A 9,422-nucleotide genomic window follows, 5' to 3' on the forward strand; every position below is an offset into this window, starting at 1 on the left:
AATAAATAATGGTTTTTTTTAAACATGTTTATCATCTAATTCAATATGTCACATGACATTTTTTTTAAAATTTTAATTTTCATTTAAATTCACTTGGCAAATTGTGGTTTTTTGGATTTTAATTAAATTATAAAAAAAATCTAATCTAAAAATATAATAAATAAAATAAGAAAACTTAAATGTCTCCATAAACTCTCATGTAATTCGTCAATCAATGTATTAAATTCAGTTTAAATTTAAATCAACCTTCCTAATTGAAAAACATAATTTTCAGCCGATCCCTTTTAAAAATCATGATAATTTGCAAAAACCTTGCAAAAATTTGTTTATTCACAGCTAATATTAATATTCATTACAAATTCAGTTTTGTAAATTATTAAATATGTAATGCTTAACAAAATATATTATTATTATTTTTTTAAAAAATTCGTATATTACACGTGTCTCACACCTAATAATAAATAAACAATGAGTGTTCTGCAAACTAATCCTTGTTATTCAACCATATTCATTTATCATAATAACTAGGTGGGGAACCCCCGCGTTGCAGGGATCGGATTTGATAATTTTTTTTTTTTTTTTTTTTTTTTTTTTTTTTTTTTTTTTTGTTGTTTGTAAAAAATGGAAGATGTACGAAATGGCAATCTATGTTTGTTTTTTGGTAAAGGAATTAAAAGAAATCGAAAAAAATAGAAAGAATAACCCCGCGTTGCGCATCAGTATTTGCGAATGCCCTCCCGAAGTTCGTTGCCATTCCTAAACGACATAACAATACATATAAACTACCGACCACTTAGGGGTGCAAACGAGCCGAGCCAAGCCCGAGCCTGATCAGTCTCGGCTCGGGCTCATTTAAGTTATGCGAGGCTCGAGCTCGAGCTCAGCTCGATTTGAGCTTCTTGTACTGACCTCGGCTCGAGCTCGTTAAGAAACTCATTTACTAATACCCTAAATCCCTAATCCTAAAATTTGTTTTTACTTTAATAGAAAAATAATAATAATAAATGATTTTATATAAAGGCTCGTTTAGGCTCGCGAGCCTAATAGAGCTTAGTGATATAGGCTCGACCTCGAGCTCGTTTAATAAACAAGCTTAATATTAAGCTCGAGCTCAGCTCGAGCTCGTTTAAAATCGGTTTCAAGCCGAACTTTTATCGATCCGATCCCGAGTAGCTCACGAGTAGCTTGGCTCGTTTGCACCCCTACGACCACTTGCTTCTCAACAATCTAATAAACACACACCTGAAACACTCCAAAAGAAAGTAATAAACAGAAGGTTGCTAGAGTAATTGAACAAGGTTGGTACACTGATAGAATTATAATATGTGTAGATTTACAAAAGATTTTTATGAGGAGGTGGATATATTGCTAATTTCTTATTCATGGAACTTGCATCTTGACGAACAACTTCTATGTGGAGAACTAGAGATATGGATGTCTTGCATTGGATGCATCTGTCAATGTTGTAAGCATTATTCCCCTACAACATCAAAAGGGTAAAGTTGGTAATGTATGTAAATAACCAAAAAGAGAACCATTGCATGTACATATGAACCTAAAAAGTTAACAATGAATTGAAAAATAAAAAGTGACATTTAAAACGGTTTCCAAGATATAAAATTTCCATTTTCAGACAATCCATCACCAAAGTTTCTCATCTACTTGTAAACCATTAAAGAATGAAGAGACACTGCTCTTATCACCCTCAGGGCAAAGCACATACACACAAATACCCTTTCTCTTGTAGGTTTAAAGCAATCCGATAAACATAACCACACCCCCTTTCCAACAAAGAAAACATTAGAAAAAAAAATATAAGATTATATTTTTTTTATTCTCATATGAATTATAAAATAACAACCTTTGGCAGTGGAATAAATAGGGTCAGTTATCATTGATATAAAGCTGATGCTGAACTCAAATTTATAACCACATCAGGTCTTTTTGCATCTTCCATTATTTTAATCTATGTATAGTTAAAACGTAAGACCAAAATTAAATAAAAAAATAAAATATAAATATTGGAATTTATAAAATGTAAACATACAGCTCTTTGAGTACAATCAATATGAGCAATCTTCTTCCTGGGACCAAGATTAGTAATACAGAGTGAAGCTTAATGATGGAGCTGGAGACCAAAATACATATGGGTAAAATAGTAAAATGTTAGAAAGCATACCTCAGGTGTTTGTGGTGGTGGTGATGTCATGGATGCCCCGAGTGTTGTAGAAGCTTATTTTTACCAGTGCAAACCCGTTTTTAGCACGCTCCGAGTATATAGTTGATGTCGAGTGAAGACAGTGCAAACCCATTTTTACCTTCTGAAGTTCTTTACGTGTAATTTCTGTTGCTGAAATCGATTGACATTTTCTCAAAACTGATAAATAGAGAAGATTTCACAGACATGCTTCGTGATAGACAACCTAAAACCAAAGATTCCGGTCTGTCACCTCTAAGGTAAGTGGATATTGAAATAGAATTGTGGAAGAAAGCAAGAAACCCGAAGTTTCTTTGTTTGAAATCATGGTAGGTCCGTTGGAATCAGTTGCCTTTTTGCTCTCGCCTCCTTCTCCGCTGAATTACCAAATGCTTTCATTTGTATAATCTGGATGAAGAACATTCAAGAAACCCTTGAAATCAAAATACATGCGTAATGTGTGTAAATTAAAGAGAAAAATTATACTTGTTCTTTAAGATAGTACCTTGTTGTCTATGGAGGCAATTTCCCATTCGGAAATCATCAATAGATTAGTGAGTGGAATGAAATATAACCATTATTAGATACAAAAAGGCAATGAAATTTACCTTAAAACCATGCAACTGTTATAAAAAATAACAAAGAAGTAAAATGCTATAAGAATAAAAAAATTATTGGAAATATTTAGCGGGCTAAATGCAAGAAGAAGCAAAAATACGTCCACTTGTTTTTTTTACCAAAAAACAACATGTAGGGGTAGTTTGGTCAAACCCGTTAAAATATTTTTTTTATCAAAAAAAAAAAAAAAACAGTATGAAGGGGCATTTTTGACAAAAATAATGTTAAAATCACTATTTTGTTTACCAAAAAAAAAAAAAAAAACAGTATGTAGTAGCATTTTGGATAAAAACTGTTAAGCTCAATATTTTTTTTTACCATAAAACAGAGTGATTTTTACCATAAAACAAAATATAAAATATTGGGGGTATAAAAAAAGTTAAATTGCATAAAAGCTAGATGATATTCAGAAACACACCATAACAACATACCTATTTTGCAAGATTTGTAATTTACGTATATTGATGACAATACCTGAAATTGTTGAACATATTCAAAAGTAGGGGCAATATGGTCCTTAAACTGTAAAGAAATTAATTTTATTAATATAAAAGCAGGGGCAATATGGTACTAAAAATGAATTTTTTCTAATATTAAAAGTGTGGAGGGGCAATATCACCCTAAAACAATAAATATTAAATTTTATTAATATAAAAACAATGTTCAAGGGCAATATCGTCCTCAAAGTGTAAAAATGAAACCTTGAAACAGAATTAAACCATCCGGTGTGAAGCTCTACAAATTCCGACGTATGTGTGATCAATTTCCTCACCTTCCAATCTCTATCCACCGATTTCACACCTACAGTTCACCTAACCATATCTTCCTACCAATATCATTTAAAATATATAAGAATCAAATAGTTTTTATATGGCCAAAAAGAAAGGTAAATAGGTTCAAGTTGTGACCTTGCGACAATAGCGAACATTCCCACTTACATCCTTCCAGATGCCAAATATGAGATCCAACTGATTTGAGAAAAACCCTACATCAATATACACAACCAAGAAATAGGTCACTGGTAATGGGATTCAAAAACTGAAAGAAAAAAAAGCTAAGAAATCGTTGATAAATTAATAGTAAACTACAAAAACACTCATGTGATTTGCTTTTGAGCTGTTGTAATGACCATTTTGCCATTGGAGCTGTTTAATCTCGAGTGTTATACGATTAAAAAAAACAGGTAGAGTAATTTGTTCTATTAGTATTTACATTGAACATGGATTATTTGAATAACTAAGTTTTAGGACTTTGAACACCTCCCCAACACTATTCTACACTAATAATTTCATTTTTTTTTTCTATTCTATTTTTATAAATAAGGTTGGGGTAGGGTGCAGGTGTCCAAACCTTCATGGAAAATCTATCCCATCTATGGAAGTTCACATAGTGCCACCACCACCATCTAATATGGCCAATACTACTCTATTGCCCTGCTCCGTTAGAGCCATTGTTGCTGCTGTTTTGTTCGTTTCTTTGGAGCGGCCTAGCAGCTGGCATCTATGCTTCATGCCATTTCTCGTAGAAATCCCACAGCATAGATGATAAATCTAATTAACATAGTAAATGACCAAAATGAGTTTATAGAAAAGTGAAACTTACAAAGGTGTTAGCCAACATAGATGATAAATCTAATTAACAAAGTAACTACAGGGGTGTGTTCCCATTACAGATGAGGTTGAGCAGGCTACAATAGGGATGAAATTTCTACGACATAAATTGATGTATCAATAGATAGGTAATTGATTACAATTATTATTTTCACATAAAGCAAAAGCAATATCAAATAGATGAAAATTGAAGGGCACATTTTTCAACACTAAAATAGAGTAAATGATCCTGATGTACATAGAGGAACAAAATTATACTTCCTTCTGTCTATGGAAATTGTAATGCCCATTTTTGGATGTCTGAAAAACATTTGAGATGCATGATGTTGATTTCTCTTAAAAAGATTCGATTATTTTGTTGGTATTTAATGGTGTTTATGATATTTTTGTTACAATCGAATTCATGGAAAGAAAAGAGTAGCAGATATAGTTAAGATTATTGTTATATCCTCCCAAAATTCTTCCTAAAATCCCGCTTATTGGACACGGTGTTTGCTTCTGTAAGTGGAATTTTTCTTTGGTAAATGTCCATAAGCAAGATTTTTAGGAATCGTTAAACCGTATTCGAATGGAATTAAACGAAAAGAACACTAACCAGGGTCGCACTGCTGATAGAACTCTTCTACATCTGTCAAAACTCGAAAAAAAATCAAAATTAAATGAACAAACTTTAGCAAATTCAACAGGTATAAACAAAGGGGAATCAAAAAATGAAAGGAAATTAGAATTCAATTAATCAAATTCGAGAATTAAGAGAAAGCATTAGAATTGCAGAGATAAGGGAGAAGGTGGAAGGAGGCAGAGCATAGAGCTCGCAAAAAAAAAAAAGATAAGGTGGAAGGAAGTGGAGCACAGACCTGGAAATCGTCTTCTTGCCATTGGACTGTCGATGGTTCCGTGCAGCAAGATGATTATGTGAAGTAGAAGAACCATAGACTTGGTGAGATGATTAAAGGCGCTCTCGATCCATTAGTCGCCGACCTGCGGATATATCCTAAAACCCTAATCTCGAACCCTAATAGCATTTTTTAGTGTTCTTGGCCCTTGGTCTTGATTTTGGTGGTTTGTGCTCCTTGAAGTGATAGAAGAAGAAGTTGGAAGACTCATTCATTGAAAGGAAGCTTAGAGATCCGGATTAAGCTCCATGTTTTGGTGACCTTTGAGGTATAAAGTTCATACCTTATCTACCCTTTGCTTTGATCTACTATTTAGTTTGTTATGGTCCTTCTTGGTCCCTTTTGGTTAGTCTTGATTAGCTAAGACCGTTTTAGAAGCTAAATCTTGTGGATGTTTGGAGGGTTCCTTAAGATTAAAGGTGAAAAATTTATGGTATTTGTGGTCTCATGCATGCATTAAGTCATTTGTTATGTCCTTTTGTGCTTTAAGAGCCTCATTAAGCCATTCATGCACGTAAAGTTGGCAACTTTACATGATAAACCACCTTAAGGAAGTCAAATCTAAGTTTTGGAGTGAAGTGTTAATCGATTAAGAGTTGGAGAAGGAAAGTTGGCCAAATAGGGGAGTACGTTGGGCGTACAAGCTCGTGCGCGACGCGTACAATCCCTGAAGCAAGTACGCTTAGCGTACAAGCAGAGTAAGCCCCGCGTACTCAGCAGTGGGTTGTAGAAGTTGGGCTTTTCAGTATTAGGCTCTATTTTGGACTTAAGGGGTCTAGGTCTTTATTTTGGGCCATACGAATATGGTTTTGGGCTAATAATATTTTTGGACCTTGGTTTAAGGCCCATGAAGGAATTTGGGAAAAATTTGGAAAATTATGCCATAGTGGGCCTTGGGTGATTATTTTAGAATTTAGGCCTTTAGACAATTTAGATTAGGCTAGGGCCTTGGGCTAAATATAAGGAAGGGTAAACAGGTCTTTTACCCTAGTTTGGGACTCTTAGGGTGAGTCAGGATCAAATTATTAATTAGATGATGTTTCTTTATTATAGAGCGGGGATTTTTAGCGGGCCAGCAACCAAAGATGTATCATGAGATTCATTAGTTCGAGTTAAGTTTCCTCACCATGTTAGCAGATCTAAGGTACCAATGTCAACCCATGATCAATGATTCTAGGGTACTAGATGTCTGTACGACTCTTGTATATGAATGTACTTAGATGATTTATTTGTTGGGCGGGACCCATTATACTCAATGGGCGTGGCCCAATATGCGAGTTTGGGCGGGGCCCGTTATACTCAAGGAGTGGGGCATGTTATGCGAGTGTAGGCGGGGCCCGATACACTCGTTGGGCGGGGACCGTTATGTGTTTTTTTGTTTCGTATATGGTATGTTGGGCAACTCACTAAACTTTGTGCTTCTGGTTTTCAATTTATGTTTCAAGTACTTCTGGTTCCAAAGGGAAGAGTCTGGGACGATTGCATAACACACCCCACTCGATTCCGCATTTTGTGATTTACTCTGATGAATGTTGATGTATTGACACGATTTGTTTACCTTGGTTTTATAACAATGATATAGTTTACTATTTTATTAATCTAAAAATGAAAAAATTTATGGTCTTATTTTTGGTATGTTACAAACAATATACTATTGTTCCATTGACAACACAACCAAGTTGAGATACAAATCAAAATAAACTGATATTTTAGCCAAATATGAAACATATAAATTTGTTTTTCTTACTTAGGGATGAGAGGGGTGCGATAGAGAATCAAGCATGTTGTCTTTTCCACTGGATCTTCCATTGCCAACAGAATCAAGCGTCTTCGATCTTCTTTTGTTTCCCGATTAGTAAAATCAACAAAATAATCTCATTTTTATGGATGTAGAGATAGGAGGAGATTAGTGGTGGATGTGGGGGTATTGGAGGGCATTGGTAGATACGATGTGTTGAATTAGGTGTCTAAGCCCATAACTATAATTGGGATGTACTTGACCCGATAGTAGCATGGTCCTTTTGGGTTGCCTTCACCAGTACAGTTTGATATGATGGACTTTTGAGAATAAGGTTAATTGTGATTTATTAATATATTATAATTATAATATATTAATTAAGATATCATATTATTTAATTGGTATTGATCAAGAATTAATTTGGAATTAATTTATTGATCAAAAGAGACTAATTAAATATACGAGGACTAATTAAGTAAATCGGTGATTCTTATAGTGTGGGCCAATGATCCATGGTTAATTAGGATGGGCTAAACCAATATGATAGTCCATGGATAGTCCATGGAGGTTTAACACATGGAGCCTAAGTAATATTAAGGGTCATGGTGCATTAAGGTTTGCATGGATGAAACCCTAGCCTTTGTAACACTATAAAAGCAACCCCCTAGTGCTAAACTCGGTTTCCCCATTCATTCTAAGAGAGTGATAATCAATTTTGAGCTAACTAGCCTATTCTCTCAACCCTCCTCTTGCATTTGGTGTTTGTGACACATTAGAGGCATCACACTTGAGGTGCTAAAGCTTTCAAATATTAGTTTTATGTTGTATATCCTCTAATGTATGCTAGTTAGGATGTATGCTTTGGAAAATTTGAAATGCATGTATAATTAGAGAAAACATATATCCAAAGCATCAAGGGTTGCATGTGCACCACATGAGTGTTATAGTGCTTAAAACCGAACAGTGGTATCAGAGACTAGGATTGTTTTCTGTTATATTTGATGCTTGGTAATTTTTCAAGGATGAAAAAGTCGATTTTTTGGCTTCTGAATGATGAGTTTACTGAGTCCACTAACTGACTCGATGAGTCCATTCAGTAAGGCAACTCAACGTGTCCAGTTCATGCACTCGTCGAGTAGATGCCTCTAGTTGCAGAATTTCAAGTTTTTCGCCAGAATTGGATTAAGGATCATTACCACAAACTGTTATGTAATCATAAAAATGTATTTTTTGATTTGGTAATGATGATCCTCATCCAATTAACGGACAATTGTCAGATTTTAAGATAATAAAGTAATTATTTATATTATTTGATATGAATTGCCTTGCTATATGAGTTAGATTAGATCAATAAAATATTATATGATAATGTTGTAGTTAAAATTGATCTAAAATTGTTCTTGAAGTGAGTTTTGTAACTTGTCCTCAAGTTATATGAAGAGTCTCATTCATGAACATTAAAACTGATAAGTTTTCATAAGTTATGGAAACCAAAAGTTTTGAAGAGTTACAAAACTTTCCTTCAAGTTTTTGAATTTGTAAAGTCTCACTAATGAAATTTAATTCCAAACCTTAGAATTTTAAAAGTTTAAAATTCAAATCGTATACTATTATAATATCACAATTTTAATAATATATATATATATATATATATATATATATATATATATATATATATATATATATATATATATATATATGACAAGTTAGTCTTACCGTTAGTAGGCCTCATTCTCGAAACCGGTCTATAAGGGGGGTATAAAGTTACTGCATATAAAACGGTGGTTTAATAGGTGTCAACTCTCACCCACTGCTTCCTTGATTGATGGAGGGTTGTTAGCCGAATGGGTAGGATAGGACATTAATTCTCGTTAAAAGTATAATGCTGATTATAAAGTAACTAACATTTTATTAAATTTCCAATCTTAGTTACTTCAGGAAAATGTGAAAATGGTGCTATTCCATCAAATTGCACTTTGCACCTTGTTATGTCGTTAGTGGAGCGTGTGTGGTTAACCGACACATTAATATGGGACTGACAAGGGTGGCAAAGGGTATCCTGTTGTTAATCATATATCAATGGAGCGTGTGCTATTAACCGCCACATTGATTAGGTGATTTGTAACATTTAGAGTACCAAGTACATTCGCATGGTTATTCAAAAATTGTTTGTGATGCTCGACATCCCACTCACAAACTTGAAGGGCACAATCGAGATTTAAACATGCCATTGAAAATTTCAATGAATCTCAAAAGTATCTGGGAATTTCAATCCAATTAAAACTTAATAATCAATTTCGTTTTTCATGGTGGAAATTGGTAAATCGTCATTTACATACCTTCAAATATTTTTGCAATTGGAT

General features: G+C 33.7%; 1 long non-coding RNA gene across 5 annotated transcripts; it reads right to left on the minus strand.

Moving 5' to 3' along the window:
- Positions 1-1,289: 1,289 nt before the first annotated feature.
- Positions 1,290-5,615, minus strand: LOC111909841 (uncharacterized). Of its 5 annotated transcripts, none has more exons than XR_008230925.1 (7): positions 5,283-5,615; positions 5,021-5,053; positions 4,166-4,365; positions 3,517-3,800; positions 2,180-3,337; positions 2,048-2,084; positions 1,290-1,480 (listed from the first exon to the last, which is right to left on the minus strand). It is a non-coding gene; the product is annotated as an uncharacterized LOC111909841 (long non-coding RNA). The 5 variants fall into 5 exon arrangements; XR_008230924.1 differs by lacking the exon at positions 2,048-2,084 and having other exon boundaries at positions 3,517-3,641; positions 3,724-3,800; positions 5,283-5,611; XR_008230923.1 differs by lacking the exon at positions 2,048-2,084 and having other exon boundaries at positions 2,180-2,605; positions 2,703-3,337; positions 5,283-5,610.
- Between the last annotated feature and the right edge of the window lie 3,807 nt (positions 5,616-9,422).

Source organism: Lactuca sativa, chromosome 3, assembly GCF_002870075.4.
Source record: "Lactuca sativa cultivar Salinas chromosome 3, Lsat_Salinas_v11, whole genome shotgun sequence".
Taxonomy (NCBI): domain Eukaryota; kingdom Viridiplantae; phylum Streptophyta; class Magnoliopsida; order Asterales; family Asteraceae; genus Lactuca; species Lactuca sativa.